Here is a 20,856-nt window from a genome sequence, read left to right as displayed (position 1 = left end):
AACTCAACTGTGACCTGCATCAAGGTTCTGTAGTATTTTCTACAAGGGAAGCCGAGGACCAGAAAGGATATTATAATAGCTGAATTATCTATTTCAATATGTCCTATGCAACAAGGTAAATATACTTCTGTATGTTAACAAATTTCCATTAAGATTTCTTTTGGAGGTGGCTGTGTTGTGGCATAATGGGTAAAACCACCGCCTGTAACACTGGCATCCCATATGGGTGCCAGCTCAAGTCTCAGCGGCTCCACTTCCAATCCAGCTCCCTGCTAATGCCGCTAGTTTGTCAAGCAGCACAAGATGACCCAAGTGCTTGGACCCCTGAATCCACAGGCAGAACCACCGAGATGAGGGTTCTGGTCTCTAACTTCCTCTTGGCCCACCACTGACTGTTATAGCCATTTGGTGGAGTGAACCAGCAGATACAAGATGTGTGTGTGTGTGCGTGTGTGTGTGTGTGTGTGTACATGTACGTGTCTTGTGCGCTCTATGTAATGCTGATGTTCAAATAGATAGATAAATATAGCCTTAAAATATTTATGTTGGTGTTCAATTTGAGATAGATACAAGAATTTAATGTAGGAAACAGAAGTTTAATCTTAAGTTAATAAAATTTCTAACTGGTTTTTCTTGCCCAGCCAGTGGTTGATTTTTTTAAAAAATTTTTATTTATTTTTATTACAAAGTCAGATATATAGAGAGGAGGACAGAGAAGAAAATCTTCCATCCGATGATTCAATCCCCAGGTGACCACAATGGTTAGAGCTGAGCTGATCCGAATCCAGGAGCCAAGAGCTTCTTCTGGGTCTCCCACACAGGTGCAGGGTCCTAAGGCTTTGGGCTGTCCTCAATTGATTTCCCAGGCAACAAGTAGGGAGCTGGATGGGAAGCAGGGCCACAAGATTAGAACTGGCGTCCATATGGGATCCTGGCACGTTCAAGGTGATGACTTTAGCCACTAGGCTATCGTGCCAGGCCCCAGTGGTTGATTTTATGTCTATGAAATAAAAAGCATGCTTTAGACTGATGCCCAACTGGCTGGGAACCTGCCAAGGAAGGGTCACACACACTGTCCGTTGGTGCTCATCTGCTGCTGGAGCAAGCTTGTCCACTTTAAGTCTCTGTCATTTGCTACTGCCATTTGGAATCAGAGAAGCTTGGCAGTTCAATTTTACCACCTTGCTGTGGAGGCTTTTCCTAGGTGCATAACTAAGCAGCCAACATGCACTGCTTTGTGGGTGTTAGTAAATCAACTCACACTTAACAACATACTCATTCCTTTCTTTTCCCATTTACTTAAGGACTATCTTTATACCTACTTTGGGTCAAGAATGGAGTACACTGATAAATACAAGATGGAGCACCCGCCCTTGGGAACCTAGGATCCAGCAGCACTCTTAGAACATCAATCCATGGCCAATCTCTGGCCAGTGCCAAACTTTAGCAATCCATCTGATTGCATTTTAGCAAAAGATAATGGTATTTTACAGAGGGCAATATAATGCCACCATCCTGAAAACCATGGGGAAAAAACCCAGCAAATATAACCTAATAAGATGGTTCTACTTTTCCCATTAAGTTTAGTTTAGTAATATACATAACTATTGTCAGGCACACAATGACTGGTACCAAAGAAGATAACAGAACTAAATCCATTTTTGGTGATGTAAGAATTGCCCAGCTCAGATTTCCATGGAAAGATATATGAGTCCTATAGAATACAGCACAGTGATCTCTGGAACATCTTCAAGCAGTTGAAATTAGGGGGTAAGATGCCTTCTCTTGTTAGAGGGTGGCACCTACTGGCAGGATATCACTCTGCAGCTCAGTTCTACTAGACATCAGATTAGGAATCACAGCACAAAGTTGTGCAGAGTGCCCCACCTGCAGCACTGGGATCATGTCCCAGCACCAGTTCATGTCCCAGTTGTTCCATTTCACATCCAGCTCCTTGCTGATGGCCTGGGAAAGGAGCAGAGAATGAAAAAAGCTTTGGGACCCTGCACCTATGTGGGAGACATGGAAAGAAGCTCCTGGCTGCTGGCTTCAGATTGGCTCAGCTCTGGCCATTGCAGCCATCTGGGGAGTGACCCAGCAGATGGAAGACCTCTCTTTCTCTGTCTATCTGTGTAAAATATACCTTTCAGATAAAAATAAATAAATCTTTTTTTAAAAGAAAAAAACGAAAAACAAAAAAGCCAGTTTGAAAGATCTATGTACCCTGATTTTCTAGTCCTCTTGCTGTTGGGATGGAAGCCTCAAATTGTAAGAGACTCTGACAGAAGGTAACAGGGACAGACCCAGTGCTCCTAATCCTGAGCTCCACACATCAGACAAAATGACAGCGATTCCAGATTGTGGGAAGGAGGCTCCAGGCAGAGGGGATGGTGGGTTAGGGTCATAGCAGCAAGTCCGGACCTGGGTTTGATAGCAGCTCCAGAATGCCAGGTTCTTTCTGCTGCCCTAGCTCCCTTCATGCCAGCCAATTCTTATTTCCATGAGGGAGCCAGTATTCTCCCATTAAGTTCCTTTTTCAATGAAGGTAGCCCAAGTCAGTTTCTGCTGCCAAGAACCAACAATCCAGGCTGACGCACTAACATTCACTGACTGGCTCCTACGTGTCAGGCATTGTGCTAAGCATGTGCATGCACACACATACACATACACACAATCATCATCATAGTCATCATCATCTTATTTAATCTTCCCCCCAACAAAGCCCTATGAGGTAACAACAGAGGAGGGAATAGGAACAAAAAGACTAATTAATTTGATCAAGTCACTCAACCATTTGGTAGCACCAGGATACAAATTCAACCAGCTTGACAACAGAACTAATTCTCAAGTAGTTCATTGTACCACAGAGGAGACCAGCTGGAGTTTTGAAAATACAAAATTGAAACACAAGACACAGCCCTGAAGTCTATAGGCAGTTATCACTGGCAAATACAGAGAGAAACCCTATGGAGACAGATGGAAAATGAAACATTAAGGTGAGACCAGAGACAATTCCACCAGGAAGCCAAAGGGCCCTTGGCTTACAAGCTCCTCCTCAGGTTCTCCATTTAATTTGTCACATGCACATTTGCATTCTTTTTTTTTTTAAGGATGGTCCCCAAAGGACACAAGCTGTAGACTCTACAGAAGCCACAAGACACCATGAACTCATCAGATGAGACACTCACTTGCTATCTGCAGATAGAGACATCAACGAGGCCTCTTAACAGAGAGCAGAGAGTATGGACAAAAGTACAGACGATGTAGAGGCCACATCCACTCACCTGTGCCCCAAGGAAGGCCAGGGGAGAGTCAGGAGAGTTAGGAGCTATTCTTACCTTTCTAGACAAGGCCCAGAGAACATTCATGGTATTTTGGAAAGCCTACAATCCTCCAGAACCTTCCTCAAGGACATCTGCGTACCCCAGGGGTGCAGCAGCAGCAAGGACCCAGAGTGAGTCCTCCTGTCTCAAGCCCAATCACCAGGTCGGCCTTCACACAGAACCAGCTGGGGGTGGCACAGCCTCTGAGGAAGAGGAAGCAGCAGCCAAGCCTCAGCAGGGACAGCTGGAAGACACTGCTGATATTTTGCCCATTATGGTTTTTTTTTCATTAATTTTTATTGAACAATAGTATTTATCTCAATTACTTGAGTTTCTTTTGTGTCCCTCTACCTCTTAAATTCTGTGCCTGAATGAGTGTCCTGTCACTTTACCCTCATCCTATATTGCCTACACACGCACAGCAGATAACTCTAAGACTCGTGTCCACATGTCTACATGGGCTCAAGATACATAGCACGTTTGTTCTGTGGCAAAATCAAAAGCCTGGGGAACATTTCCACAGAGAGGAAAATCATGAGGATTGCAAAACTATTGTCTTAAGGTATTCCTATCCTCCAGGGAGTAGGATGGAGAGAAGCACCAAGTCCCTTTATGATGCTGCTGCCCAAATGTGGCTGTGACAATGCACTAGTGCAGGACTGTTCTAGAGCAAAGAATCCCAGACAAGTCACCACGTGAAGCCGGGGTCCTGCTGTCCTTTCAAGCATGCAGGGCAAGCCAGCACTTGCCCAAGGGTGAGCCCAAGGAACAGGAATGAACGGGAAGGGTTTCACAGAAATGCCAGTCCCAGAGGTCTAGAAACCAACCTGAGTGAACCACAGCCAGAGGCTGCTGGGTGAGTCAGGACTTTCTCAACAGGGGCGGTGCTCCTGCCCCAGTGGGCGGCCACCGTGAATGGCAAGGCAGGCAGCAGCAGCAGCCAGCGGCACAGTCACCACGTGGGAAATGGTAGGCACGGGTGCCGCTGGAACATGACCCCACCCAGACTGCTCCCAGAAATTGCAAAGCTTTCAAACAGTGCCACCAGCCAAGCAGGCGCTGTCTCAGATTATGGCCCCGACCTGGGAAGTTCTCCGGCAACAAACTGGCTGGAGCCAGTAGAGGAGCTTCCCAGAGGAGGTTGTCCTCAACGGCCTCAAGGACCAGTCAAGAGGCCAGGGCCAGGTTTCCTCTGCATTCAGGCCTGAAATTCCCAACATTTGTGAAGGTGTTGAAGGGCAGGGAGGAAGACACATGAAGCTTCTCCCTGCTCTGATGATCAACTAGTAGGTTTTTGTTTTTTCTGAATTCTACGTAAACAGGGAAATCCTAAATGGTTTGAAAACAACAACTGAGAAGATAGAATACATGCAGCAGCCTAGCCACTCCCATCCATTGGAAAGGACAGAAATAAATTTTCTTTTTATTTTTTTACAGATTTTTTTTTTCTTTGAAAGGCAGATCTGCAGAGAGAAGGAGAGACAGGAAAAAAGATCTTTCATCCTCTGGTTCACTCTCCAAATGCCCACAAAAGCCAGAGCTGAGCCAATTCAAAGGCAGGAGCCAGGAGCTTCATCCAAGTCTCCCACATGGGCACAGGGTCCCATCCTCTAATGCTTTCCTAGTCTACAAGCAGGGAGCTGGATAGGAAGTGGAACAGCCAAATCACAACCCGGTGCCTATATGGAATCCTGGCACATGCAAGGCGAGGACTTAAGCTATTAGGATATCACAACAGGCCCAGAAATAAGTTTTAAGTAAATAAATCAGGAATAGTGAAGGTGAAGGCCTGGCACTGTAACACAGGAGGTTGAGTTGTCATTTGAGATACAGGAGTGCTGTTTCAAGTCCCAGGTGCTACATTTCTGATCCACCTCTCTGTTCAGGAATTTGGGGAAAGCAGTAGAAGATGGCTCTAGTACATACAATCCTGCCAGCCACGCAAGAGACCTGAGCGGAGTTCCTGGCTCTCTGCTTCAGCCTGGCCCATATCCAGCTGCTGTGTGCTGTGGCCACTTGGGGAATTAACCTGCAGATGGAAGATTCATTCTCTCTCTCTCTCTCTCTCTCTCTCTCTCTCTCTCTCTCTCTCTCTCTCTCTCTCTCTCTCTCTTGTTGTTGTTGTTCTGCTTTTCAAATACATAGTTTTAGGAAGAGTGAAGGTGTACAAAGAAAAGCAGTCTCTGTAACCATCCCTGAAAGGCACGACTGAGATGAGCTCAGAGTCAGGAGCCCAAACCACACAGAGAGAACAGCTGTGTACTGTGGAGATGCTGCCAAAGGGCCCTAAAGTAGACAAAGAGGGTGTTGGGAGTCTGTGTAGACCGGAGGCACCTGAGATATCATTAAGGATGCTTCAAGCTATTGTCGTAGGTGATCTAAACACAAACATGTGCTAAGCAGTAGGAACAGCAAATCCCAGCGGCATCCACACCCAGCCGCCGAGCCACAAAAGCCAGGCAAGCCTTCAGGTAGCTGGCCTGACTCACTGTGCCCAGCCCCACATCTTGTTCCTGCCCTGCTCCCAGACACAGCACAAGCCAGATTTACCATCTTGGCCTTTAAACCAGAAAGAAACACACGAACACAAGCTGAAGAAACCCCTCTGTAATAGACAAAAGCAACCCCCAAAATTAAAGTCACTAAAGTCTGAAATATTTATACAAATATATACACATACCAGTGCCCATATGGGATCCCCACACTTGGAGGTAGAGGATTCATTGTGCCTTTGTAATTTTCCTTAATGATAGTACATTTTAGTTGCAAGGGGTAATACATATACATACGTATTAAGAGGCAAAGAGCTAGTCACACAGAACAAAGCCCCATCTTCAGCTCACAGCAGCAGGGGCTGACCTAGGCTCGGGGCAGTTCAAGGGGTGGCAGGGATCAACTTGAGCCATCACCTGCTGCCTCTCAGGGTCTGCATTATTAGGAGCTAGTATTAGGACCTAGTAAAATAGCTCTCTTTCAGAGATTTGTTCATTCATTCATGTTTGTTTCAGAGGCACAGTTACAGAGAGAGAGGTGAAGAGACAGAGAGACTTTCCAATTGTTGATTCACTTCCCAAATGGCCTAATAGCCAGGCAGGGCCAGGCTGAAGTCAAGAGTCAGGAACTGCACGCAGATGTCCCACATGGATGGCAGCAACTCAGATACTTGAGCCATCACCTGCGGCTTCTCCAGAGCATTAGCAGGTGACTGGATCAGAAACAGACTAGCCAGACCTCAAGCAGCATTCTAACATGGGGTATGGGCATCACAAGCAGCAGCTTAACCCGCTGCTCCTGCCAATCAGATGTCATGTTTTAATTCATGTGTATTTTGCCTCAGTATAAAAAGACTGCCATATCCCTATTACCAGTAATTCTAATTTTCAAGCTCTATGCAAAAGAAACAGAAAAAGCAGAATTTAGTTGCCAGCATGAAGACCATTTAAGTATTTAACAGAAGGGGAGTTCCAAGTAAGCTACACAACTTCTACAGACTAAGTATTAGGTGACACCTAAGTGCTCACCAGACTCTTGCTGATGCAGAAACTGCTCTCAATGTCAGGCTGAGTCAGTAATAAACAAAGTAAGATACAAACCAATACAAAAAAGAAAAGACACATACAAAAAAGAAGAGATACAAAAATACACAATAATATCCAGAGAAAATGCCCTCCAATATTTTAAATTATGGCTACTTTTTACTTTCTTAAACTTCACTGTGCTTTTATTTTTTTAAGATTTATTATTATTACTACTATTACTATTACTATTATTATTATTATTATTGGAAAGGCAGATTTAGAGAGAGAAGGAGAAACAGACAGATCTTCAGTCTGCTAGTTCACTCCTCCCAAATGGCCGCAATTGCCTGAACTGAGGCGATCCAAAGCCAGGAGTCAGGAGCCAGGAGCCTCATCCAGGTCTCCCATGCAGGTGCAGGGTCCCAAAGCATTGGGCCATGCTCAACTGCTTTCCCAGGCCACAAGCAGGAAGCTGGATGGGAAGTGGAACAGCTGGGACACAAACCAGTGCCCATATGGGATCCGCACACTTGGAGGTAGAGAATTCACTTTGCATTTGTAATTTTCCTTAATAATCATACATTTTAGTTGCAAGGGGGAAAAATGTAACGACTTATAAGGTCTGAAAAGAAGAAATAAAGAGTAAAAGCCCGGGGTCACAAGATGTGCTTCGCACAGGAAATGAAGGCAGGAAAGCCAACTGGAACTTCCCACAGGGGAGAGGCAGCATAAATGACAACGGGCAAGGTTGGGGGTCGCAGCAACTCTGCTCCTGGCCTGTGACTGTAGGAGAACGCTAATCTTCTCACTTGGATTTACGAGGTCTTGAAAATTCACACAAAGATTCTCCGGAAGGCAGTAAGAAAGCCAAAAGCAGCTTCAGCAGCTGGTTGTAGTCACCACCAAGTGAGGGAGGGAGGCAACAGCCCACAGACGACCCCATCAGTTACAGTCAGCTCACACAAAGGCCTCTGGAGCTGCTGTCCATATCTGTGCTGAGAAACAGAGAGGGGGTGGAGAGAGGGGGGAGCATTGTGGCATGACAGGTAAATGCCTGCAACACTGGCATCCCATGTGGGCCCTGGGTCGAGTCACGGCTACTCTGCTTCTGGTCCGGCTCCTGGAAAATGCACCTAGGAAAACAGCGATGCCTGGGCTTCTGCACCCACATAGGAGCCCCAGAAAAAGCCCCTGGCTCCCAGTTGCACATTGGCCCAGTGTACTCTTAAATGTCAAGCATCATACAATAATTCCAACACCAATCAAGGGATTCAACAGCGGACCTAAACAGATTTAGGTGATTCATTTGTGAAATGAAGTCCGAGTCCTCTCAGCTGATATGGAACTGCATACATTCACTGTTTCCACAGACATGTTGAGTCTCTGCTATGGGCCAAGTGTGTGAGACCTGAGTGTGTCTTGGGGAAGCTGAATGGTCTGGCATGGAAGAGGGAGCAAATTGTACCTGCTCCGGGACCTCCAAAATACCCAAGGAACAAGTGAGAGCCATGACGAGTGGCTGGCACACACAGCAGAGATTAAGAATCTCTTCCTGCTGGAATGACCAGACAGAATCATGGTGACCCCAGAGTTGGACACAGGATAAATATTTCAGCAGGCCTGGTGCATTAGCTCAATTGGCTAATCCTCTACCACCAAATGCTGGAATCCCATATGGGCACCGGTTCAGGTCCTGACCATTTTTTTTTTTTTTTGAACATTTATTTTTATTGGAAAGATGGACTCCCAGTGAAACAGTTAAAAATATCCTGAAAGTCGGATGCTGGACTCTCTAACATTGTTTATGCCTATAATGTCAGTAAACACAGCAATAGTGGCATGATGGACTGTTCGTGAAGGACCACCCATTTTAATACTAGAGGGGACATCAATGGGGCGGGGGGTACAGGAAACTTGGAGAGGGGAACGGGAAATCCCAGAGCCTATGGAACTGTATCATAAGACAGTAATAATAATTTAGATAAGAAAAAAAAGATTTATTTTTATTGGAAAGGCAGAATTACAGGGAAAAGGAGAGACAGAAAAATATTCTGTCTGCTGCTTCACTCCCCAAATGGCAGCAATGACCCGCGCTGAGCTAATCCAAAGCCAGCAGCCAAGAGCCAGGAGCTTCTTCCAGGTCTCCCACACGGGTGCACACTCTCAAGGCTTTGGGTTGTCCTCTACTACTTTCCCAGGTCACAAGCAGGGAGCTGAATGGGAAGAACAGCAGCTGGGACACAAATCAGCACCCATATGAGATCCCGGCGTTTGCAAGCCAAGGATTTAACCACTGAGCCATTGCACTGGGCTCTGCTCCACTTTGGTGTCTCCAAACCATCCTGCCTTTCTACATAGCCCTGGGTATAAGGTAGCAGGAAACACACATTTGGGAGAATTGCAGCTAAACGTGAATTAATTCCATGTCGCCCATCATAGCCCAGAAACCCATACTGATGTTGGCAAACAGATAAAAGACATCAAGAAGCTGGATTTGGGTGCTGGAAACCAGGAGCTGCCACTACAGTGCCATGAGAGCAGTACAGATCTACCTGTGTGTATGTGGCCAAGACGCCCACACCAATATTCTCAGCCACTTGCCAAACCACTCAACAATGAGCTGCCATCCTGGTTAATCACAGGGGGAGCAATGGGGAAAGTTAACAACACCATATTCTGGCTGTGACTCAGCCTTGGGGGAACTTGGCTCCCCGGGGAATTCCCTAATGTCTACATCTACTGTCCATCTGCACAGTCTAAGCCGGCTTGGAGCCACAGGTCCTCTGGTTCCTGCAAGGTCGTCTGCAGAGGAGGCGGAGGAGAAAAGGGGTGACGCTTCATAAAATGCCTTGAAGTGCTCCTATGAGGAGTGGTCATATCTACACTGCAGATCATGTGTAGTCACGAAAAAAAAAAAAAAACAGAGGAATGCTACATGAGGAAAGACCTCCACAATATGGCATTGGGTGAACACAGAAGTAACAGAGCCTGGGATGGTATTACAGCTCAGCAAGTTGAACTGCCACTTGTTACACTAACATTCCATATTGGAATATCAAAGCAAGTTCCAGATTCTTAACTTCCAATTCAGCTCCCTACTAATTCAACTGGGCAGGCAGGGGAACTAGCCCAAGTACTCAGGTCACCCACCTAAGAGATCAGGATGGAGTTGCTGGTTCATTTCCACTTGACCCAGCCAGGGCTGCTGGAGGCATTTGTGAAGTGAACCCAAGCTAAAGGATGCGCGCACACACACACACTCAGACTTTCAAATAACTAAATAAAATCTTAACTAACAAAAACATGCAAAGTAAACATAAAGAAGGATTTTATTCATATGTATATAAAGACACACACACCAAAACAAGTACACAAACATCCTTGTAAATATATAGGAAGTTTCTAGAATGATTAGAAGAAACTAATCTGCTCCTGGGAAGCAAAGGAATAGAGGGAGTCTCTGTCTCACTTTGTGAGATTTTGTGCTGCTTTCACAGTTTTAAGAAATGGTCACAAGCTTTTCAAAGTTATCTGATGAGTGAGGCCCGCCACCAAAAAAAGCTGATCTAAACACAGTGTCTCTATCCTAACCAAAGCTAAAAATCAAAATCATCTCCTTATTTTGATCTCTGCTGCTGAATACACATTTCTGCAGAAATACTGTATCTGGCCAGGAATGTTACAGTAGTGGAGCTTAAGCTTCATAGCAAAAGCAAACTAAAGGTGAGAATAGGTACAAGCTAGATTTATGGAGAAATATACCCGTGCATAAACAGGGATCAAGCTAACACACTCCAACATCAAGCAAAAGCCTTTGGGCGAGACATTTGTGAAGAACAGACCTATCCTCACCTGACTCCAAGGGATATTGGAGGGTTGTTCAGCATGGTGCCCAACCCCCATCCCTTAAGAGCTGGGCCCACATCCTGGCCCAGAGCACCCATCTACAATGACTAGTTCAGGGAATGGATCAAGCTGAATCTTCCCCAAGATCTGACACATGGGCACTAGAGGGGAACTCCTTCTTCCTCCAGGATGGCAAGCTACATAAAACATGAAGTTCTGAAAACAGTCAGGCAGTGGTAAATACTGCAAAAATAGGGCCCAGTGCGGTAGTCTAGTGGCTAAAGTCCTTGCCTTGCATGCACCAGGATCCCATGGGCCGCCAGTTCTAATCTTGGTGGCCCTGCTTCTCATCCAGCTCCCTGCTTGTAGCCTGGGAAAGCAGTGGAGGACAGCCCAAAAGCCTTGGGACCTTGCACCTGCATGGGAGACCTGGAAGAAGCTCCTGGCTCCTGGCTTCAGATCAGCTCAGCTCCAGCCATTGCTCTCTGTTTTCCTCTCTGTATCTCCTCTTCTCTGTATATCTGACTTTCCAATAAAAATAAAATAAAAATCTTTTTTTAAAAAATAGTGCAAAAATGGAAAATGAGACACAAGCTGATAACTTCACTTGTCTTCTTGGACTTGGCCACGTCTGAAGCCCCAGGAGTACAGATGGACTCCCCATTTGCACGAATCAACTCCCCCTCCTTAGTGGCCTACGCTGGTGTCTTAGTCTGTTTCATGTCAAACTAGCAAAACACCTGAGTAGGATACCTTATGTGAAGTATCTTCAAATAGCCCTTGGAAAAATGCATATTTGGGAAACTACCTGGGAATTTAAGTTTTTTTGGCACCAAAATAAATGTATCTTTCAATCTTGTTTTATCATGAAGCCTCCTTGTCGAAACAGTGGCTTATTTAGCTCACAGTTGTGAAAGCTCAAAGTCCAGGATCGGGGGCCCTGGCTGGTCAGCCAATGGTGAGGGCCTCTGCATGGATAGCAGCATGTGGGGGAAGCTGCCCAGGACAGATCATGCCGCTGGAGAGGAAGGACACCATGAGGCAGCAGACTTGCTTGTTTGTATCCACTGGCTCACAAAACATCCAATGTCCGACCGTGTTCATCCTTCCCAAGGAGGGTCTCGACCAGCCCCACTTCTGAAGGCCTCACTACCTTTCAACACTATTCTACTGAGAACCAAACTTCAATGAGGGTTTTTTTGTTTTGTTTTGTTTGTTTTGTCTTCCAGAAAGGGGATGTTGTAGGATAAGCCACAAACAGACAATAGCAGCTGAACTTTGTTGACACTCTTGCCCTTGAAACTCAAAGGGTGCAACCTAAATTCACCACTTTCACACTGGAGACTTTCTTGTTTCAGATTATTTGTTTATTTGAAGGGCAGAATTACAGGGAAAGAGGGAGAAACAGAGATCTTTTATCCCCTGGTTCACTTCCCAAATAGTTGCAATGGCTGGGGCTGGCCAGAGGGAACTGGAAGCCAGGAGCTTTTTCCAGGTCTCCCATGCAGATACAGGGACCGAAGGATTGGGCCATCCTCTACTACTTTCTCAGGCCACAAACAGGGAGCTGGATGGGAAGTGCAACAGCTGGAACATGAACTAGTGCCCATATGGGATCCCAGCACATGTAAGGCGAGGACTTTAGCCGCTAGGCTACAGCACCAGACCCCACTTGGGCCATTTTCCAGTGCTTGCACAGGATGTTGTCATTGCACACAGCACCTTAACCTGCTGTGCATAATGCTGGCTCCTCACTGAATATTTAACAGCTCATTTTCATGATTATGCACATCAGCTACATTCAAGGTCCAAAATTCAACTTTATATTCTAATGTTCTAGATATCATTGTTAGGTAAACTATCCTATTAATTCTTCAGGAAAAGGAGGTACAAGGGACTTCCTATGTGGAACTTTCCTGAAGGCCAGACAACCCATCTGAGGCCGAGTTCAAGTAAAAACAATTTCCTAGGCCTGGAGCAGTGGCGCAGAGGCTCAAGTCCTCACCTTGAATGCACCCGGATCCCATATGGGCGCCAGTTCTAATCCTGGTGGCCCCGCTTCCCATCCAGCTCCCTGCTTGTGGCCTGGGAAAGCAGTCAGGTATGGTCCAAAGCCTTAGGACCCTGCACCTGTGTGGGAGACCCAGAAGAAGCTCCTGGCTTTCGATTGTTTCAGCTCCAGCCGTTGTGGCCCCTTGGGGAGTGTATCATCGGATGGAAGATCTTCCTCTCCGTCTTTCCTCCTCTGTGTATATCTTATTTTGTAATAAAAATAAATAAATCTTTTAAAAATTTTTCCTACACCTGATCTTTCCTAAAAGAAGAAGGAGGAGGAGAAGAAAAGGAGGAAGAAGGGAAAGGAAGGAAGGAAGGAAGGAAGTGCTCGCTTCGGCAGCACATACACTAAAATTGGAATGATACAGAGAAGATTAGCATGGCCCCTGTACAAGGATGACACGCAAATTCGTGAAGCGTTCCATATTTAAATATATATATGCATTCTTTATATATAAATATATAAAAAGAAGGAAGGAAAAGAGAAAGAAAGAGAAGGGAGGAGAGAAAAGGGGAGAGGAGAGGAAAGTGGAGGAGAGAGGGAGAAAGCGGAAAGGAGAACTTTATTCTGTATCAAAGCAGGGAGCTACCTGTAGAATCTGCTAGAGGAAGAGAACTCTAGAGAGATCATGTTGGTTTAGTTCACAAATAAGCAAGACAAATCAACCACAAATTCCAATTCCCAACCAGCTGTGTTTTCTCAGATTAACCTTGTTGATTTCTTGGTCAAAAATAATCTTGGCAATTGGGTATCTGCTCCGCATAAGTGCTTCTATACTTATCTTCACATCAATTAGTTAAAAGACCCCAAAGCTCTCATAATGTTTGTCTAAAGATTATTTTATTGTGTAAGTAAAAGCCCTTCTAAAAAAAGCTCACAATCTTACTATTCATTAGCAGAAAAGTAAATAATCCAATTTAAAAATAGGAAAAGCACTTTAACAGACATTTTTCCAAAGATAACATAAAAATGGCCAACAGAAATATGAAAGCATTGGACTGGTTTTATGGCACAGTAAGTTAAACTGCTGTTTGTGATGCTGGCAACCCACATATGAGTGCCAACTCCAGTCCCAGGCGATATGCATCCCATCCAGCTCTTTGATAATACACTAGGAAGCCATGTATGATGGCCCAAGTGCTTGGCCCTGGAACCTACCAGGGAGATATAAACAGAGTCCAGGCTTCTGGCTTCAGCCTGACACAGCACCGGCCTTCGCACACGTTTGGAAAGTGAACCAGCAAATGGGAAAAAATCTTTCTCTCTACCTTTCAAACAAATAAAATAAATCTTTTTTTTTTCATTTTAATAGAAAGGGGATCTGGCATTGTAGCCTAGTGGCTAAAGTCCTCACCTTGCATGTACCAGGATCCCATATGGGCACTGGTTCTTGTCCAAGCTGCTCCATTTCCCTTCCAGCTCCCTGTTTGTGGCCCATACTCAGGCCACAAGAATTTGGCCCATCCTCAGGACCTTGCACCTGCGTGGGAGTCCAAGAAGAAGTTCCTGGCTTCTGGCTTCGAATCGGCTCAGCTCCAGCCATTGCAACCACTTGGGGAATGAACCAGTGGATGGAAGATCTTTCTCTCTGTCTCTCCTTATCTCTGTAAATCTGTCTTTTCAATAAAAATATATGAATCTTTTTCTAAAAAAAAAAAAGGAAGGAGGGAAAGAAAGGAAGGAAGGAAGAGGGCGAGGGAGGGAGGGAGGGAGGGAGGGAGGGATAAAGGAAAGGAGGAAGGGAGGAAGGAAGAAAAAAAAAGAAAATTTAGGGCCCAGCACCATAGTCTAGTGGCAAAATCCTCGCCTTGCAACCTGCAGGATGCATTACGGCACAGCTTCATGTTCCAGCTGCTCTGTTTCCCATCTAGCTCTCTGCTTGTGGACTGGGAAAGCAGTAGAGGATGGCCCAAAGCCTTGAGACCCTGCACCTGCATGGGAGACCCAGAGGACGCTCTTGGCTCCTGGCTACAGATTGGCTCAGCTCCAGCTGTTGTAGCCACTTGGGCAGTGAACCAGTGGATGGAAGATCTTTGTCTCTGCTTATCTTTGTAAATATACCTTTCCAATAAAAATAAGGACATCTTTAAAAAAAAAGACATATGAAAAATTGCTCAGCTTTACTAATAATCAGAGAATCCAAACTAAAATACGAAATGCCACCTCATACCTTTTAGAATAGTACTAAAAAGACAGGAGATAATAAAAATTGTCGAAAGTGTGGAGAAAAGTGAACTGATGTGGGAATAGATTGGAATAGCCATTATGGAAACCAGAATGGACATTTCTATGGAAATTAATAATAATAATAACAATAATAATAATAATAATACCAGTTGTTGACCTTGTGCCATTGTTTCTCAATTATGGAATGTATAGTGATGGAGTATGGAGTACTGGGGTCTACTATATCCAGATGTGCGGGTTCAATGCAACATGCATTCCCACTTACAAACGAAAGATGGATTCCCGATGAAACTGTTGGAAATGTGTAGACAATGGGATGCTGGACTGTCTGACACTGTCTGTACCAGCAATGTCGGGGCACACTTAAATAAGAGACTGATGGAATTGTGATTCCTTATGAAGGACTACACCATTGTAGCAACATGGTGAAAATCTGTCGAGGGTGGGAGTTTGGGGGGAATCTCACTCTATACGAAATAGTACCACAAAATTCAAAATTTCAAAATAAAAATATAACAGTTATACAACTGCTGTTGGGACAACTGGTTAATAGCCTGCAGAAACAAAAAAATAGATCCACATCTCTCACCATACACTAAGATCAGATCTAAATGGATAACAGATCTAAACCTACATCCAGAAACCTTCAAACTTTTGGAAGAAAATGTTGGAAACACACTGCAACACTTAGGGGTAGGCCCTCACTTCCTAAAAAAGACTCCAAATGCAGTAGAAATCAAGACCAAAATAAACAATTGGGACCTCATCAAACTAAGAAGCTTCTGTACAGCTAGAGAAACAATCAACAAAGTAAAAAGGCAACCCACAGAATGGGAGAAGATATTTGCACACTACATAGGTGATAGAGGGCTGATCTCCAGAATATACAAAGAGCTACAAAACAACCAAAATGTCAAAACAAACAAGCCACTCAAGAAATGGGCACGGGAAATGGGCAAACACTTCACAAAGGAACAAACCCAAATGGCAAATAAACATATGAAAAAATGCTCAAGTTCCCTGGCAATGAGGGAAATCCAAATTAAAACATCAATGAGGTACCACCTAACGCCAGTAAGACTGGCCCACATGAATAAAAGCACCAACAACACTTGTTGGCGAGGTTGCGGGGAAAAGGGATCCCTACTCCACTGCTGGTGGGGCTGCAGGCTGGTACAGCCTCTATGGAAATCAGTATGGAGAATATTCAAACAACTCAAATTCAACATACCGTATGATCCAGCAATAGCACTCCTAGGAATATATCCAGAACACTTGTTTTATGAGAAACCAACATGCACTCCTATGCTCATAGCAGCACAATCAGTAATTGCAAAAACATGGAAGCAACCAAAATGCCCATCAACAGAGGATTGGATAAGAAAGCTATGGTTCATCTACTCCATGGAATACTACTCAGCTATTAAAAAAAACAAAATGCAGTTCTTTGTGGCCAAATGGGCCAAACTGGAAACCATAATGCTAAGGGAAATGAGCCAATCCCAAAAGGTTAAATACCACATGTTTGCCTTAATTTAAGATGATATGATGTTATGTATAACATGTTATGTTTTGAATGTTATATGTTGTGTATAAACTAAAATTGAAGTATAGGTGAGGTGGTCACAGAAGGTGGCTGGGAACTCGCATTTACTTTTAACATATTGGTTACTCATTACTATGTCAATTAATTCCATAATGATGTAAATTTTTGCTGATGGTATGTTGGAGCTTTCAATTGACTGGGATGATACTCTGTTGGCTCTGTCTTCAGACCAGAGAGGGTATACCTAAGAAGCCGTTGAACTTGACTGGACAATAAGATGCTGGACTCTATGGTATACGCTTGCAATGGGGGAATCTCAACTGAACTTGAGCTGTGGTTATGCAACAAGGTGGAGGAATCCACCATGGTGGGAGGGTTTGGGGAGGGGTGGGGAGAACCCAAGTATCTATGTAACTGTGTCACATAATACAATGTAATTAATGAAGTTAAATAATAAATAATTTAAAAAAATGGGGGCCAGCACAATGCATAAAGTTAAGCCACCACCTGTGACACCAGCAACCCAGATGAGCACCAGTTTCATGCCCAGTTGCGCTACTTCCCATCCAGCTCTCTGCTAATGTCCCTAAGAAAGCAGCAGAACATGGCCCAAGTGTTTGGACCCCTACACACACAGGGGAAACCCAACTCCTGACCCAGCCCCAGCTGTTATAGCCATTTAGCAAGTGATCTCTGTCTTTCCCTCTCTGGCTCCAGTTCTGCCTTTCAAATAAATATATGAATAAATCATTTTTAATAAAATAGAACTACCATGTAATTTGGCAATCCATCTTCTGGACATATATTCAAAGGAGACAAAATCACCACCTCCCAAAAATATCTGCATTCCCAGGTTCATTGTATATTAGCCATATCAGCCAAGATATGGAAATAACCTGTCAACAGACCCATGATAAAGAAAACGTGAAATACATGAAGCTACTTGAGAAATCTTGTGGGAAATTTATATTATGAAAAAACTATGCAATAATTTTAAAAAACTATTATTACTTTCTATATCACATGTCTTGCTGCAGCTCCTGGCTCTAGCTTTCTGCTGTTGCAGACTTTGGGAGGCAGTGATGACAGCTCAAGTGGCTTGGTTCCTACTATCCATGTGGGAGACGTGGACTGTGTTCCTGGATCCTGGGTTCAGCCCTGCCCAGCCCTTGCCTTGCCTGTGTGGGCATTTAAAACAATTAACCAGTTAACAGAATCTCTCTTCCATATATTTTTTTAAAGGATAGACTGGTGTACTAATTCAACAGGCTACTCTACCTTGCTACTGCCAGCATCCTGTATGGGGATGTCCCAGTTGCTCAAATTCTGATCTAGTTCTTTATTTATGCCCTGGGAAAGCAGCAGAGGATGGCCCAAAACCTTAGGACCCTGCTGCACCCATGAGCTCCAGTTGCTGGCTTCAGATCGGCCCAGCTCTAGTCATTTGGGGAGTGAACCAGTGGATGGAGACCTCTCTCTCTCTCTCTCTCTCTGACTCTCCTCCTCTCTGCAAATCTGCTTTTCAAATAAAAATAAACAAATATTTTAGAAAGAAAAAAAAGGAAAAGAAAATCCAGAAGCTGGCACTGTGCCTTACCTGGTTAATCTACCACCTACAGCACTGGCATACCTGTGGATGCCAGTTCAAGTTCCAGCTGCTCCACTTCTGATTCCTGCTAATGGCCTAAGAGAGCAGTGGAGGACTTCCTGAATGTTTGGGTCCCTGCACATGTATGAGAGACCTAGAAGAAGCTCCTGGCTCCTGACTCCAGACTGGCTCAGCTCCAGCCAGAGCAGCCATTCCGGGAGAAAACTAGCAGTTGTGGAAGATCTCTGTCTCCTCCCACCTAACCCATTAAGTCTGCCTTTCAAATAAATTAAATCGGGGCCAATTTCATGGCATGTGGGCTAAGCTTCTGCCTGCACCTGTCCCAGATGCTCCATTTTCAACCCAGTGCCCTACTTGTGGTCTGAGAAAGCAGTGGAGGGTGGCCCAAAGCCTTGGGACCCTGCATCCATGTGGGAGACTACAATGAAGCTCCTGGCTCCCAACTTCGGATCAGCTCATTTCTAGCTGTTCCAGCCATTTGGAGAGTGAACCAGAGGATGGGAGATCTTTCTATCTCTCTCTGTGAAATGTGCCTTTCAATTAAAACTAACTAAATCTTGGGGGGAAATGTTTGATATCAAACCGTGTAATTTTTTCCACAGAAAAAATAAAATATTCTCTCCTCTGTAGGCTAAGATACAGTAAACTCCTTGTGTTACCCAGATCTCTTTAGCAATTGCTAGTGAAAACCTGGGAACATTTGGATGTAATATTTGGTTGGGGAATTTGTTCAAAATAAATAGAAAAGCCAGCAATTATAAAGCAAAAAGACTGATAAGAATGACTCCATCAATAGTTAGAATTGAAGGATGCTAAATACTACACACAGTCAAAAGAGTAAGCAGACGTATAGTCAAAGGTCTCCTTTTTATATATATAAAGTAGTTCCCTCTCTCCCTTTTCTCTGCGATCATGGTGAGAACCTAACTCTTCCATCCCAAACCTTCTCACAAGATTCCTGGACAAAGTAGCCAAGCCAAAATCACCCCATGTCCTGATAAATTTGGATGGAAACTGGCAATAAAACCAGGTGTAACTCCAAAAGGAGACGAATCGAGCAGGGTCTATAAGGAATTACACTTGAGGTGGATGGCACACATATTTATGCTGTACCAAGGTCACCGTCATTTTAACTGCATCAAGCTGAATAAATATGTCACTATTGTCTACACAGCTGGACACGTTTGATTGGAACTGTGACTAGCAGGTTGATTCAGTAATAAATATGTGAAACCTTTTGGTGGAGCGAAAAAAAAAAAAGCATTTGCAATCTAACAAGAAAAATGCCAGCAATCCAGCAAAAATAGGCAAAGTACATGAGCTATGCATTCCTGGAACAGCTTTTACTGATGTGAAAAAGAAATTCACTCAAAATTTAAAAGATAAGAATTAAATCAACCAGATCCCATTTTTTAGTCTTCTCCTGGGCAAATACACCTCAACGAATGTAATTGGCAATTTATATAAAGATTTTTTAAATGCAAATATTCCTCAAGCAGATGATTCTACTTCCAGAAATCCATTCTACAAACCCAGCTGCATAGTTAGTCAAAAATACACACTCAAATATTCACTGCAGGACTCTTTCTAGCAGCAAAGGGCTAGAAGAAACCTCAGTGCCTTCCAATGATGATTGGATAATCAGCAGGTGCAGATACAACAGAACACCAGGCAGCCAGTCTGAAAGGATATATGCTTCCACACATGTGGACCTGCCACCATGCCAGAGAAACACAAGAAGTGACATAGGCAGTCCAGGCCATCCAGCTTGGATTTTAGGTGACAGCTGTGTGTCCTGATATTTCAGAAGGAATCCAAAGAAATCTTTCACAGTGTCTGCTTGGTCTCAAGTTGGGAGAGACCCCTGCAGTGTTTGAATCTCATACCACGTGCACTTACGATTGTTCCATTTGGACAGCTGGCTAATGTTTAAAAGAAACATTTAAGCGAGTTCAGGGAGTAGGTTGGATTCGACGGCTCCTCGAGCTTAGGTGTCAAAAGGGGTTTCCAAATTCCAACCAAGCAAAAACGCGGGGCGGGGAGGAGGAGGGAGAGAAGAACAAAGACAGGAAGGAAACAAATAGTAAAGCAAAATGTACAACGTCATACAGTTATAGACGCAAGGAAGGCATTGCTAGAGCACTTCCCACAAGCACGCCCTCTCCCCTCGTCCTTGTGGTCCAGGGTCAAAGCAGGCGTGGGGACTCGCTCCCTTCCCCGAGAACGGTGGCACAGGCCAGTCGCAGGTGCAAAGCTGGCTGTGGCTGGGTCGAACGCTCTGGGGCGGACTGGCCGGACCCCGCCCCGCCCGGCGCGCATTCCTAAGGCCACAGTGCGACCCAGCGGGCCGAGGGAAAACTGCGCGGCCGCCGGCCGGCACCTGCCCCAGGAGCGGCCGCACCCCTGCGGTCCGGGTCACCTGCCTTCGCGCTGAGAGCTCCCTGTGTGCACCGAGGCCACGCTGCTCAACCGGAGGTCCTTAGAACTCCAACTCTCACCCAGATGAAAACGGGTGTGTGTGAGTGTTCTGGTTGAGGGCAAGTCCAAGATACGGGCAGTCTGTTTATAACTGAAGAATGGCAGCAGCTATCCAGCAAAACCTACACACATCAGACCCGGTTGAGTTACAAGTGATTGGGTCCCCTTTTAAGAGACCCAACTGGATGCCTGGCTCCTGGCTTCACCCTGGTCCATCCATAGCTATTGTGACCAATCCAGCTCCCTGCTAATGTCCCCAGGAAAGCAGCAGGAGATGGTCCAGGTCCCTAGAC

At 44.9% G+C, this 20,856-nt stretch overlaps 1 non-coding gene across 1 annotated transcript; it reads left to right on the top strand.

The window, feature by feature from the left end:
• The first annotated feature begins 13,066 nt into the window (after positions 1–13,066).
• LOC118757907 (U6 spliceosomal RNA) lies at positions 13,067–13,173 on the top strand. Its single transcript, XR_009245524.1, has one exon. It is a non-coding gene; the product is annotated as a U6 spliceosomal RNA (small nuclear RNA).
• Positions 13,174–20,856: the final 7,683 nt, after the last annotated feature.

Source organism: Ochotona princeps, chromosome 5 (genome assembly GCF_030435755.1).
Source record: "Ochotona princeps isolate mOchPri1 chromosome 5, mOchPri1.hap1, whole genome shotgun sequence".
NCBI lineage: Eukaryota > Metazoa > Chordata > Mammalia > Lagomorpha > Ochotonidae > Ochotona > Ochotona princeps.
The sequence above is the reverse complement of the archived record's forward strand: the minus strand, read 5'-3'. Positions and strand labels throughout refer to the sequence as shown.